The following is a 14,724-nucleotide window of genomic DNA, read 5'->3' on the forward strand; positions in this document are numbered from 1 at the left end:
GTTCTATATGGCTGTGATATGCCTTAATAGAGACTCTCTCTTGGTTTTTATGGTAGAAAAAGTTTATAGGCCCAATAACCAACCGTATCTCAGACAAAGAACCTCTCCCAACTTATCTTTGCTGATTCTTAGATGGTGCAGTGGATAGAGTGTCAGGTCTGGAGTCAAAAATAATCCCATTCTGAGTTCAAATGTGGCCTCTGATATTTACTAGCTGTGTGATCCTGGTTGTTACTTAACCCTATTTGCCTCAGTTTCTTCATTCATAAAATGAGTTGGAGAAGGAAATGGCAAATCATTCCTATTTCTTGCCAAGAAAACCCCAAATGGGGTCACAAAGAATCAGACAGAACTGAAACAGCTGAACAACAAAGCACTTATAAATCATAATATAATAATAGCTAGAACTCATAAGTAGTGTTCAAGATTTGCAAGGTTTCACATATTGTTTCATATCTTTTTTGGGAGTTGTAAGAACTGCGTCAGTTACACACACACTATAAAAAGGTACAAATCCCTTCCAAATTCTATTCCAGTATAATTCTCAGCAATGGAAACCCTAAAGAATATATAGGGAGGAAATTGAGGGAAATGGTAATCTGACTCCATCTAATTAATTTTTCTCTTAGGAATTCTTCTGTTTTGTTGAGCTAAATATTAAATTCTATTAAAACAGTGTTCAGTCTCATTCACCTCCCCATTCTTGTCATTATAGTCAACTATTCACAACTGAGTCTATTTTCCCCCAGATAATGTGGGTGTAACTACAATTATTCTTGAAGGAAGCTGCCTGTGGCATCAAGGTGAGAGAAATCAGCTCCTGAATTATTTCTCAAAGACCTGTTCATTTTGTTTTCAATTATTTATATTCAACACAAGGCATGAGTTTAGCTGATTTCCTTAGGTGCTTATAAAGACTTATGCTTATTTCTTGATCTGTTAGTTGCTGAGAGTACCCAGGCATGAATTAAAGCAACCAAAGTATAGTTCTTATGCGAATAATTTGGAAGAATGGTAGAGGGAAGAGGAGGCAGAGAAGTCATCAAATGAACTACTTCTAGTTCATTACTCTTTAATAAATTGATGGATCAACAAAAGGGAGACAAAGAAGACAAAAAGAAGGTAGAGGAACAAGGAGAAGATGAACAGGAGGAGAAGGAGGAGATGAAGGAGAAGAAGGAAGAAGAAACAGAGGTAGAAATGAAGATGCATGCTAGGTGCTCCATTGCAAGATAATGCTACCTTACAGCTGGTAATATCCCTAAGGGTTTGTATTGGATTATCTTGGATCTGCTATCCCAAAGTTTCACCTAGAATCTAATTCTAGATAAGGGAAAAACTTGAAGAAGAGCTTGTAGAACCATGCTTACCATCTTAGAATCAACCACAAAGAGAGTAGGAACAAGAAGGCAATATATATATACACACACATATACATACACACATAATATATGTATATACACACATACATATACATATGTATGTATATATATATATGTATACACATACATATGTGTATATATACAGGTGTGTGTGTGTGTGTGTGTGTGTGTGTGTGTGTGTGTGTGTAAAATGAGGGGTTTGGACTAAATGCCTTCTGTGGTCTCTTCTACTTCTCTCATTAGAGTTATTCAGTTGTGAAGTATAAAACTGTTCTTATATAATGGGCCACTCCCCTGGCTCCCACCTTCTAGTGAGTATATTCAAAAGTAAAGAATAAAGTTCTTTTCAAAACTGGCTCACATTCAGAATGTTTAAAAAATTCAGAAAGAATAGACTAAGTCACTGCAAATAAATCTGTCATAATGAAATCTATTTATTACAGATGTGAATCTGAAGCCTATATTCAATTTTCATGACAAGAAAGATGCCATAGTGCTTATCTTTCAAACTAGGTTTCAAATCAAATAATATGCTAACTTATGGACTGAAATAGCACAAAACTTTAAGCAAGGTGATGAAAAATACGTAGCAGGCACAGTAGAAACTTATTAGTGCCATCTTTTTGAAAAAATCATTTTCATTTTGTATTTCAGAATTCCATTCATCCCATGCCCCCCACCCAACTGAAAAGAACAAGTAAAGCTAAAACTTATTGCAAATATGTATGGTCAAACAAAAAATAATTCTCACTTTAACCATGTCAAAAACAAACAAAAAGAAAAACCAGTGACATCAGTGAAAAACCTCTATGAATCTGAAATACACACACACACACACATATACATACACACACACACACACACACACACACACACACCTTGATGGAAGCTGAGATTTGGATTTATTTTTGAATTAAAGAAAAGTCAAATAAAAACTATTCCTCTGCTTAACAGTAGTCTATCTGAGCCCATCTCTTCCTTTAGGCTTTCCCTTAAAATCCCATTCTACACTGATTTCTCTTTTATCTAAATCTTCAAAAACTTATCATTTGTCCTTATAATATAGAAAGCCTTATAATATTCTGTCTTATCGTCCAATTTGCCTGAACCACAAAATTTAGCCTTCTAGCTTAACAGTAGGTAGAGTCCATTGGTGTCTATATAAATATAAGCATATACATATAGGCTTTTAATAATTTTGATGCATAGATGCATGAATGTGGATACACATGGGCATATAGCTATGTATGTTAATGTACATACATATATGCATACATGACATTCATATATACAGATATACTTATGTACTATGGCTATCTCCTTTGTCCCCCTCATGCCCATCATTTCCTCATTCTTCTCCCACTGGAACCTTGGTCCCTAGTACTTAGTATAGTGCCTGGAAAATAAGTGCTTAAACAATTCCTTATCATTCTCTCTCTCTCTCTCTCTCTCTCTCTCTCTCTCTCTCTCTCTCTCTCTCTCTCTCTCTCTCTCATATCTACCTCCCCTTAAAGCTCTTCTCTCTAACTAAATTGCATGCTTACCTTGTGGGCAAAGGACATCTCTTCTGGTGCTGCCAGTGGTTTTTTTGTTTTATTTTGCATTCTGGCCAGCCAGGTAGCACAGTAGATAGAGTACCAGACTTGGAGTCAAAAAGATTCCTCTTCCTGAGTTCAAATCTGGCCTCAAACATTTATTAGCTGTGTGACCCTGGGCAAGTCTCTTACAGACAACCTAGAAAGACAACATAGAAGTTACGCTGTTTGCTTCAGTTTCCTCATCCTTAAAATGAGCTGGAGAAGGAAATGGCAAACCACTCCAGTGTCTTTACCAAGAAAACCTCAAACTGGCTCATGAAGAATTGAGTACAACTGGAAACAACAGCAACAATTTTGCTTTCCATTGCACTTAAGATACTGTTCAACATATATGTTTGTATATCAACTTGATTGGGACCTACAAGTTCATTAATAAAAGAAACCCCCTCTACCAATGCATGTTGGCACCCTCTTTGCAACATATATTCTTTCAAATCTCTTTTTTAAAAATAAAGTTAATTTTAGTTTTCAACATTCACTTTTGTAAGATTTTGAGTTCCAAATTTTCTCTCCCCCCACCCAAGACAGCAAACAATCTGATATGCTATATGTATTCTTAACCAGTTGTCTAGAATACTGAATGGTTAAGTGATTTGAAACCAGGTCTTCCTGGCATTGAGGCCAGTTCTCCATCCTAAAGTGTCAATAATATGTTATCTTTCTGCATAACAGCAGCTTAAATTAATACTTGCATACAACTATATTCAGATCTGCATGAGGACACACATGTGTCTACATATACATATGCATTTATGTATTCATTATAGAAAAGAGTTTCATCGTCCTTTTTATACTCAGTCCTACCATATAGTTGGTGGTTTATACATAATTAATATGTTACAGATAATGTAACTATGAAGACAGATCTATGATTTTATTGGAATGGAGAATTACCTAATAAGATACATCCTCCATTGATATACATCAGCTACTTGTCTATGAAATACAGTCTTAGAAATATGTCTAAGTATTCTGTCTTGCCCAGGGTCACAGAGCAAGTACCTGAGGCAGAGGCAGTGTCTGAACCTAGAATTTCCAGACTCCCAGGACAACCCTCTATCCACTCTTAGGTTGTTTCTCCGGGTAAAAGAAGTTTATAGGTATATATCATTTTCTCATTTGGACCTTATAATAATCCTAGGAGATAAGGACTACAGGCATTATTGATACCACACAAATAAGGTGATTACACCTCAAAGAGATGAAATGATTAACCAGTAAATGCTGGAGATGGAATTGGAATCCTCAGCTTTTTGTTTTTCTATGTACAACACTCTGCATCCTAGCTTTCTATGTTGTCTATACATCTCAGTCTTCTCTCTCCTTAAGTCTCTCTCCATATGTCTTTATGAATAAATGCACACTATGGATCGATATAGATATACATATCCATGGAGGTAACTAGAGAAGATAAAGGCATACATATACATATAGATATCTGTTTCTGAATTATCAGCTAACTAGCACTTGCTGATTGACAAAGTCTTAGAAAAAATCATAAAGGAATAAATGGATATGAAGCACTGAAAAATATTACTATAAACTTACCTGATTCTCCATCCCCACTTTATATTTGGCTGTAGTGAAACTAATCTGTACTTCATAGAAACAGACTTATGGAGAATTTTATAGTATAAAGAACGCTGATCTTAAGGTTCAGAGATCTGGATTCAAGTGCTGGCTCTGATACTTGCTGTATGACCTTAGAAAAGTCATTTTAACTTCCCAGAAAATTATTTTCATCATTTACAAAATGAGGATAATCATACTTTTGTTATCTACATCATGGAGCTATTGTGAGAAAAATGTTGATAGGACTCTCTACACAGGAGTTACCATTAATGCCTTTCATTCAACATTTCTTTCTTGAAGAAAGTCAAACTCAGACCTACACAGGACTCCTACAAAGAAACCAAGAAGAACCACTTATGTAACATGATTTTAGGATAACTGAGAAAACCATTCCCCCTGCCTCAGGCCCCAATAATTTCTCCACCAGTATGTCACAATTCCCAAGTCATCTACCTTTGCAATTTATCCATTGAATGGTAGCTTTACCCTCAGAGAGAACCAGCCATACTATAAATATCCTATCTAGAGAAGTAACATATTAAAACTATTGGTGCTCATGAGCACCTACTGAATACATTAACACTGATTAATTTATCATATACCTAGCAGAATGTAGCTTTCTGATAGAATGAAATTAATAAGTAGCTCTGTGAGAGAGAGCAACTGAGCTTTTAGAGATCTGTAGGAATGGTGCAATTCATGACATAGGTCTGGGGATTGAGTTCAGGTTACTATGCCAAGAGGACTAAGGTATCCCCATTTTAAATACCTCTTTCTCTCAATTTCCTCAAATCCATAAAAATGCACAATGTGCAAAATGTTTTCAACACATAATAAATTTGTATAATTTTAAAAAGTAGGTAGAACTTTGGAAATTTGTCCTTAGATCAGATAGCAACAAAATTCATGAAAGAACCTGCTTGCCTGAGTCACATTTCAGTTTTGTCTCCACTGAACCCATGCTTTCCTAGTATAATTAGTATTACTTAATCAAGATCATAATGACATTGGAACACCTTCACCATTTGGCGCTGTCTTGGCCCTAGATAGAAGTAATATACACAGATATTTCCTGGGTGATAATGAAGCCCTAATACGCCATAACTCCACTCTTAAGGAACTTATTCTTGGAAAACAATAGTCAGCAATGAAGAAGATGATATGGTAATTGCTTAGCTCAGAGTTTGGTGAAATCCAAGACTGAACATCTTCTTCCTTAATGCTAGAATTCCAATATCTCTAAGGTACATTATAATCTCTTAGGTAGTAGACAAATTCTTCGGCATTGAAAAAGGGACGTAGAAGTTAATTGACTCTCCAGGTCACAGACCTAAGAAGTGTCGGGTAAGAGATTTAGAAGCAGATCTTTCTGACTTTAAACCCAACCCCCCATCCACTATATCATGCTGTCCCCAATAAGACAATGCTGCCTAGAAAGCGATGGTATTGCATTAATTAAACTGTACTGATTAGAATCATACATATAGAATTGTGTAGCATAGGCATACGTGTAAATCTATGTATATATATGTATATATATATATATATATGTATAGATATATAAATATATATTTGTACACAGAAACATAAATAAATATCTCAGAATATGAACATATAAGTCCTGAAGGTCTTGAAATGGGGAAATTTGATATGAAATATGAAGTGTTTTGTCCTAGGAAAATCTCCACATTCTGACTCTGGCCACTTAAAATGAAACCAAAATGAACACTTACTTGTTTGGCATAAATTTGACATCCCACTTAGCACTGATCAGATGCAAAGAGCAGCCTCATTCATTCAAGTATTTCTATTCCTGTCCTCAAAATGGAGTGTTGTGTACCTGTCAAATAAGCAGAATTCACAACTGAAATAAAAAAATGGGTGAGAACTCACCTTCCTTGTTAAAAACACCAAATCTCCAAAAGGCAATTGTCAGATTTCAGCCATCGGTTTACCTATCATAAATCTTCACCTGTATTCTCAAATGGGAAAAAAAAAAACCCCAACAACTTTAAAGTATTATGCAGGCACATACACATATATGAGTCTATAAGATGCTATGGTGTGGAATATCAATTTGGCTGGTGGCAAAGCTAATGATGGCAGCCGTTGTCAAACACTCTCAAAACAAAATAAATCAACCATCCAACCTCTTGTATTTAAGTGCTTTTTATTTTCAGTGTTTTAGAAACAGTTTAATTTAAACAGCATTCTAGTTATGAGCAGTCTCTCGTGAGGAAGTTTTTTTTTTATGAGATTGAACAGAGATAATGACTACCATTAGTCACTGCCATTAGCATAAAGCATTAGAAACACTACAATATTTATAATGGGTGATGACATGACAGTAAAAATATGACTTCCTATCACTTGTGCAAGCTTTTGACTACAGCTGACTGCTATTTTATAAAGTTAGACAGATAGAAGACTGGTAATAGTACATTTAATGGCATGTTCATCATCAGACCTAATTGTTTTCCACCACAGGGTATGAAGCTTTATGTCCTCCATCAACCCCAAACAAACAGCTATCCTGCTTAATGGCTGTTCAATTAATGTTTACGGGGCCACTTTTATCCCCTGAATGATTTGGTAAATGCACTTGAAGAAGACATGTAAGAAGCAAGCTTCATGTGTACCCCAACTCACATTAACCATCCCCCCAGTTCTGACCAGCCCAACAATTTAATTGAGATGTATATACTCTTTTAGAGTCAAAAACATTCATCAAGGCTCAATACATCTTCTCCCTTGCCCACTCCCTGCCTTTGGTGTTCATTGTAAAAGTCAAAGAAAAAAAAATCCAACCTGTAAAGGCAAATGGTCTGTGTAGCTTCAGCCTTGTTGCCTTGAAATTGCAGATCAAATCAGGGCTAAAATAGAGATGACGGGGTCAAGTCAACTCAGATAAAGGGCAGATGGTTCATTCCACCAGAGAGCCCAGTCCTTTACGTTTCAATTGCCCTCCTTAACCTAATACTCAGCACCTGTTCATAACTCTGCCTTCATTATGTTATTGTCTGTGTTGATCCCCACCCCCATTCCCCAAAGGTATATCAAAGATGGACTTCTAGCCAGTTTCTCAGTGCATATTAATTCATCTCTCTTCCTTTAGGAGGAAGTCGGTAAAAAACTGTGCAACTTCCCTGCAAATACGTTTTCACTGAAGAACAGGCGTTGGTCTAATTCAGAAAGGAGCTGACTTCTCACTGGTATAAGTTAATCGTACAGAGCAGTAATATACTCATCCACCACTTCCCCTTCTAATTCAAGAGCTCTGATCTCTGGATGCTAATGATGTATTATAAGCCTGTATTTCTCTGAGAGAAAGGTTATTAATCATTACTATTCTTCAGTTTGCAAAAGTAACTGGACACAATTAGACATAAGGGGGAAACAAATAAAACTAGAATTGAAGGAAAAAGTGGTGAAAATTTGTTTTTTGGAAATTAAGCATCTTTTCACATCATAAACACTGATAGATATTTGCTGCGTGCAGCAGAATAAATATACTAATATACTAATACACACACATACATATATTGTTATTTTGTTTTCAGTTGTGTCCAACTCTTCATGTCCCTATTTGAGGTTTTCTTGGCAAAGATGCTGGAGTGGTTTGCCATTTGCTTCTCCAGATAAGACTGAGGAAACAAGGTTAAGTGATTTGCCCAGGGTAACAGAACTAATAAGGGTTTAAGACTGGATTTGAACTCAAGTTCCCATAACTCCAGGACTGATGCTTTATCTACTATGCCACCTAGCTACCAATACATACGTGTATGTATGCATACACACACATTTTATATATATAGATATCTATAAAACAAGGCACTTAATACATACATACCTACATACATCTACATCTCTCTATATATGTTTGTGCGTACATATATATACATATAATACACACCTATGAGTATAGATATTACTTTTGATAGAAGTGTCTTTGCTCTCTATCTCCCTACCCAGCAGTTCTTGTAGCTCAACACAAAGTTCATAAACAGGGACAAATAAGGCGGGCAAGTTTAAGGGCTGTCAAACCTTCCTGACAGCTTCCTGCAAAGAACTGAGATGAGAGATAACAAACTGATCACCTGGCTGGCCCATGTTTGAAGCTGACTGCATTTGATTAAGAGGCAATGAGCCTTCCGTAGCTGAGTTCATTTGGCGTTTCCTAAGCACCTCTTCAAGTGAAAATTACGCTGTTGAACTGATTTGAATTTGATTAGTCTAACTCTACAGTTTTATTATTTGTAATAAACAAAGCCAGCTTTTATGGTGGTATAACACATTAAGAAACATTTTAGCAGAGCGACTGACTTATTTTTATTTCTTATGTATTATTACTTGACTTTTTCCCTTAAGAAGCACATTATAGAACTTAGCAAGGGATAGCCTGTTTGAGATTTGATTCTCCATGTTCCCAGAGATGAATTGATAACCTCACAAACTTCTTGTCTACTTCAGAAGCTTCACAGAAACAATTACAATAATCAAACAGTTCCGTTCCTGTGTTCATAATGGAGGAGTGCTTTGTACCTGTCATGTAAGCCGAATTCATAGCTGAAATCAGAAGTGTTGATTTATTTGCATAGCATTTTTCAAGCACTTTCCCACAAATCATCTCAAAATTGCTCCAAAACCTTCCTGTATGTTATATATGGAAGTCTTTAGTAGGAAGATAGTAAGAAGGAACCCTATTAAGACATTAAGGAAAAATCCCCTTGTTCAGTTGTAGAAAGGCATCGTGGCAAAATAGCCAAGCTTAGAGGCAGGAGGATCTAAATTGAAGTTCTTCCTTGGACTTGTAATAAGTCTGGGATCATGATCAAATTGCTTAATCTCTTAGGGACATTGCTGACTTCCAAAGATTTTAAGTTATAGATAAATTCCTGTTTCTCCTTGGAGGTGAGAATTTAACTTAGTTCCCCACACTAAGGAAATCACAAATTCTGATTAAAAAAGAAAACAAAAATAACACCAAAACTAATATGAGCCAGATATTGAGAACCAGCCTGACTTAATGAATAAGTTGATGGCCTTATGGGAAAATGGGAAAATATTGGTTCAAATCTTGCCCCTTAGTTTTGCTAGTTATATGGACCTGGATAAGTCACTTAAACTCTATGTACCTAAAGTCACTCCCTAGGTCTTATCTAATAAGTCATTAACTCCATGGAATTCCAGCTTTGGGATTTCTCATTGATAAGAAAGTAAAAGATAGATCCTTCATTCATTCTTGCATTCTAAATTTTATTATTTATTTAAAAAACAGCTAAAAATGCAATGAGGATTGGACCCTGGCCCTGATGTTAACCAAGAAAATATGGAGTATATTACAATACAACAATCATCGGAAGATTTCACTAACTTAGATCTTATTACCTCAACTGTATGATGTCACTGAACTTGAAGATATAGTGTATCTCTGAAAAGTTATTTGATAGGTTGATTTTTCTGACAAGTTGTGAGATTATGAAGTAGATTTTTCAATTAGAACATTTTCAGGATGACTTGGAGGTCAGGCTATTTACTAGATACATGCATTCTATATATTTAGTGACTCTGGTTATGTCTCCAAAGAGAAAAGTGGGAATTGAGGCAATTTGAAAAGAAATTTAGAAACAATTTTAATTATAGGATATAAAGTATATTTTAACAATAGTGACAATTCTAAAGTTCAATTATGAGAAATGTCATGGTACAATTGATAGATTTGGAGTCAAAGGACTTGCGTTCAAATTCTTCCTCTTTCCCTAGCTTTGTGGCATTGAGCAAGTCACTAAAACTGTGGAATTAGTTTGTTGTTTTATAAAATGAGGAAGTTGGACAAAATGGTTTCTAAAGTCCTTTGTAGACTCAGTATTGTTTTATAGGATTAAGTAACAAAACTGAAGGATTTTACATTATCATGCCACGTAAGTGTGCTGAGAAATAGGAAGTTATTAAAATGGATTAAGTTCCTCGAAGGCTTTGAAAGGAGGCAGCTTGGTGGCTCAGGGGAAAGAGTGCTAAACCTGGAGTCAGGGAGACCTGAGTTCAAATCCTGCCTCAGATACTGTGTGACCCTGGGAAAGTCATTTAAATTCTGTTTCTCTTAGTCCACTGGAGAAGGAAATACTGACCATTCTAATATCTTTGCCAAGAAACCTCCATTGATGGTGGTATGGTCCATGGGGTCATGAAGAGTCAGGCACAACTGAAGAACAGTAAGGCTTTGATCTGTTAAGACTAATAGTGTCAAACTCAAATACAGTGGTCACTCCCTTTGAACCAGCAATACCACTACTAGGTCTATGTTTCAAAAAGATCATAAAAAAGGGAAAAAGACCCACATCTACAACAATACTTATAGCATCTATTTTTGTGTGGTGCCAAGAATTGAAAATTGTGGGGATGCCATCAATTGGGCAATGACTGAACAAGTTATGGTATATGAATATAATGGAATACTACTGTTCTATAAGAAATGATGAGCAGACAGATTTCAGAAAGGACCTATATGGGACTGGAGGAAAAAAGACTTATATGAACTGATGCTGATGAAGTGAGCAGAACCAGGACTTTGTACACAGTAATAGCAACATTGTGAGGTGCTCAGCTAAGGATAGATTTAGCTCTTCTCAGCAATGTAATAATTCAAGACAATTCCAAAAGACTAACAAAGGAAGATGCTATCTATATCCAGAGAAAGAACTGTGCAGTCTGAATGTAGATCAAAGCATACTATGTTCACTTTTTTGAGATTTTTTTTTCCTTTCTTGTGGTTTTTTCCCTTTTATTATGATACTTCTCTCACATGACTAATGTAGAAATATGTTTAACATGATTGTACATATATAACACATCAGATTGCTTGCTGTCTTGGGGAGGTTGGAAAGATGAGAGAGAGAAAAAAAATTGGAACTCAAAATCTTACAAAAATGAGTGTTGAAAACTATCTTTATATGTAATTGGAAAAAAATAAAATACTACTAAATACAAAAATAAATAAATAAAAAGGAAAAAAGAAACAGAGGTGACTACATAAGGGTCAGTGCAAAACAAATATTGACTTAGTTTCAAAGTGTAATATTAACTATGTTTTGTTTTATTTTAATTTATTTTGTCAAATATTACCTGTTTACATTTTAATCTGGTTTGGTTGCATGTGGGAGTGTTGTTGGTAATATTTAGCCCGCAGACTACATGTTTGACATCTCTGGTAAAGTTCACTCCTGGAAACAATAGTTATGAAAAAAAACTCTACTTTTTCAAAAATAAAAAATTTTCAGGATATTGCAAAGTTCTTTTCCAGATCCCAAGATTCCTATAAGAGCAAAGATCCATATGTATAATATTAACATTATGATGTTAAGCTAGATGAGGAATACTGTTAGATCTGAAGAACTAAAGTATCACACAGAAGTCAATGGGGAGGTACATAGAAGGTGTAAGTAGGTTTCAGTATATAACCAATAAGGAGTTCTAAGGAAGAGAAGTAAAAGGACTGATAGGCAGAGAAGATGAGTTTATCATGTGGCAGGATAAGAAATGGCAGGTACACAGTCAGATGACTCCATTAACTCTCTCATAATGCCAAGAGAAATCAAGGAAGGCTTCTAGCATATTGGGTGAACCTTACGGAAAACTTTGAAGATATGGACGAGCGTTGTACAGATTGGGCAAATGTGAATGACGTAATTGGAATCACTGAAGAGAACTCCAGAATCAGTTAGATTACAGATCCATTTGAGTGTGAGTACTTAAAAACTTGATTAATGCTTAAAATTTTGGGCACTCACCATATTTCTTTAAAAAAAAAAACAACCTAGATTCATGGAAAGTTAGACATAGAAGAGATAGAATTTGACAATCTTCAAAATATGATGTAAATGAAAATGTTATTTTTAAAATTACACTTATTATTATAAATTAATTATTTGAGTCCAAACACGGTGAAGTGATTTGTTCAAGGTCACCAAACTACTAAATGGCAGAGGTAGTATTTTAAGCCCAGTCTTTCTACTCTACCATATTGTTTCATTTATTGCTATAAAGTTAACTTTTTTTTAAGTTATAATTTAGAAAATATAAAGAGATGTTCCATAATTGGTCTCCACTTTAAAATTAGCCAGAATGATGCCTTGCTGTAATAAAAAAGATGGTAGTACACATACCATCTATCTATCTATCTGTCTGTCTATCTATCTATCTATCATCTATCTATTTTACAGCTCATTAGGGAACCCAGAAGTTGTGATCTCCTAATTTGTTAATTATTGACAGACATCATCTTAGTGACTTTGTTATTATTTAGACATTATTTTAGTTACTTTAGACACTTTAACTATCACACCAATTCCACTTGTATTTCTAAAAGCTATTTTGATCTAAGAGATGAAGTATGTTTTTGCTGTAATTTTAGAAATGAACTCTAAATACAAAAAGTAATTAAATTAAATGCTTCTGATGATGTATTTACTTTTCTATGAACAAATCTAGCCTTGGAAGGGGAAGCATTTATTAAGGAGTGTGGGTAATAGAAATAAGTCTACTTTAGAGAACCCCTGCATGATGTCAGTATTGTACTTTGTTATAGAGAAGATTGAAAAGCAAAGGGAAATGCTTTTGTATTTTGTCTTAGCTTATATAAGAAGATTATTTTACATCCCCAAGAGCATAAAAGCTGTTTTGTCATTAACAACTTAGGTGTTGCATCTTGTTTACACTGGCTAAGTCTTTATGTTTTAATTAATCGCCGCTGCTAATCTAGGAAGGAAATCCAATTCTTGATCTCTCAAATTAACCAGGTGTCCATATGGTCCTGCACACATGAGAACTGATGGTGTGTGATGCCTGTCTAATTATCTGAACACATGACTGTGAGTCAGTAATGCTGTTTGAAAGCTGTTCTGATTGGTTATTTTTCAGAGCCCCTCTAGGGTCAGTTCAGGTTTTCCACACTGCTTGCTTTTATGTTCAAAATGGAGATGGACAGAGGGGCAGTATAATTTGGATGAATTTGCTGTGGGACAATAAAACACCTTCAACTCGATTCACTGGAGGCTGGCTTAATGCCACATTCATGACAGAATGGGTGTTTCAGGGACCCTGTTGGGTCATGAAGCCATAAAGGTGATCTGTAATGAATCAGAACAAATGTTTTGAATCTGTCCAATTCACCTGCACTCATAGATTTAGTCTGTCTAGGTGTTCTGCTAAGTGACATGGAGGACTGAACAAATGCTCAGGAAATCCAATTAAAGTCAACAGATAATCTATCTAATTCCAACTCAAACCTTACTTTGTTTTTCTTAAAGAGTAGAGTATATTTTTCTTTCCATCTAGAAAATTACTATAACTTTTTATTTGATTTTGTAAACACATGTGAAATAATTTTATGTATAATTGATAGCAATGAATTAATACTTGTAAAATTTAAATCTTGATTCTGCAACCTACTTCATTTGTGTCACTTTGATAAACTCATTTAAACACTCCAGAGCTCAGTTTCTTCATCTAAAAATGAGGGTTGTTGAATAAGCTCTGAGTTCTTTTTGATCTAAAGTTATGGTCCTATAATAATATTCCTAGTATAAAGTTTTGTTGCTTCATGTTTAATGGTAGAATTTTAACATTTTTTTCTTTTTCCATTTTTTTTTTATCTTGGAATCCCTTGACTTGTCACCTTACCCTTTCCTCCTTTCCCTTAATCTGTTATGATAATGTTGTTCTTCTCCTTGCCAAGGTCACTCCCTCTAGAATTATACTTGGTATGATTCCTTCTTGCTTTTCCAGGAGATTACATCCTCAACTATCCCCCTCTTTTTTGAATCTTCAATTGTTTTTTTATCAACATCCTTACTACATTTAAACATATTCATCTCCCCATGCTCAAGAAAATAACAACAAAGTCTTCATTAGATACTACCCTTTCCTTAAGCTATTTTCCTATATTTCTCTATTTCTCAGCTAAACTCCTTGTAAAATGATGTTCATACTCAGTATTTCCATTTCCTTTTCTATCATTCACTCTTTATCCATTTGCAGTCCAACTTTGGACTTCATGACTTAACCCCCGTTCTCTCCAAAGTAACTAATAATTTCTTAATGAACAAATCCGTTTGTTGTTTTTTATGTTCATTTCTTTTATAATGCTTTTCCTAATCAAACTGCTTCTTGCATTT

The 14,724-nt window shown here is 35.0% G+C and overlaps 1 protein-coding gene across 4 annotated transcripts in view; it reads right to left on the minus strand.

Annotated features, from left to right (window-relative positions):
- The window catches only part of KHDRBS2 (KH RNA binding domain containing, signal transduction associated 2), a 926,489-nt gene that overhangs the window by 37,284 nt on the left and 874,481 nt on the right, over nt 1–14,724 (minus strand). For 2 of the 4 annotated variants that reach the window (XR_011974335.1, XR_011974338.1), the window contains 2 exons: nt 6,286–6,392; nt 2,927–3,116 (listed from right to left, as the gene is read on the minus strand). The gene's annotated coding sequence lies outside the window, so the exon portion shown is untranslated. The remainder of the gene's footprint in view (nt 1–2,926; nt 3,117–6,285; nt 6,393–14,724) is intronic. The other 2 variants (XR_011974337.1, XR_011974336.1) reach the window with 1 other exon arrangement.

The sequence above is a fragment of the Notamacropus eugenii genome, chromosome 2, assembly GCF_028372415.1.
Source record: "Notamacropus eugenii isolate mMacEug1 chromosome 2, mMacEug1.pri_v2, whole genome shotgun sequence".
In the NCBI taxonomy this organism is placed as follows: domain Eukaryota; kingdom Metazoa; phylum Chordata; class Mammalia; order Diprotodontia; family Macropodidae; genus Notamacropus; species Notamacropus eugenii.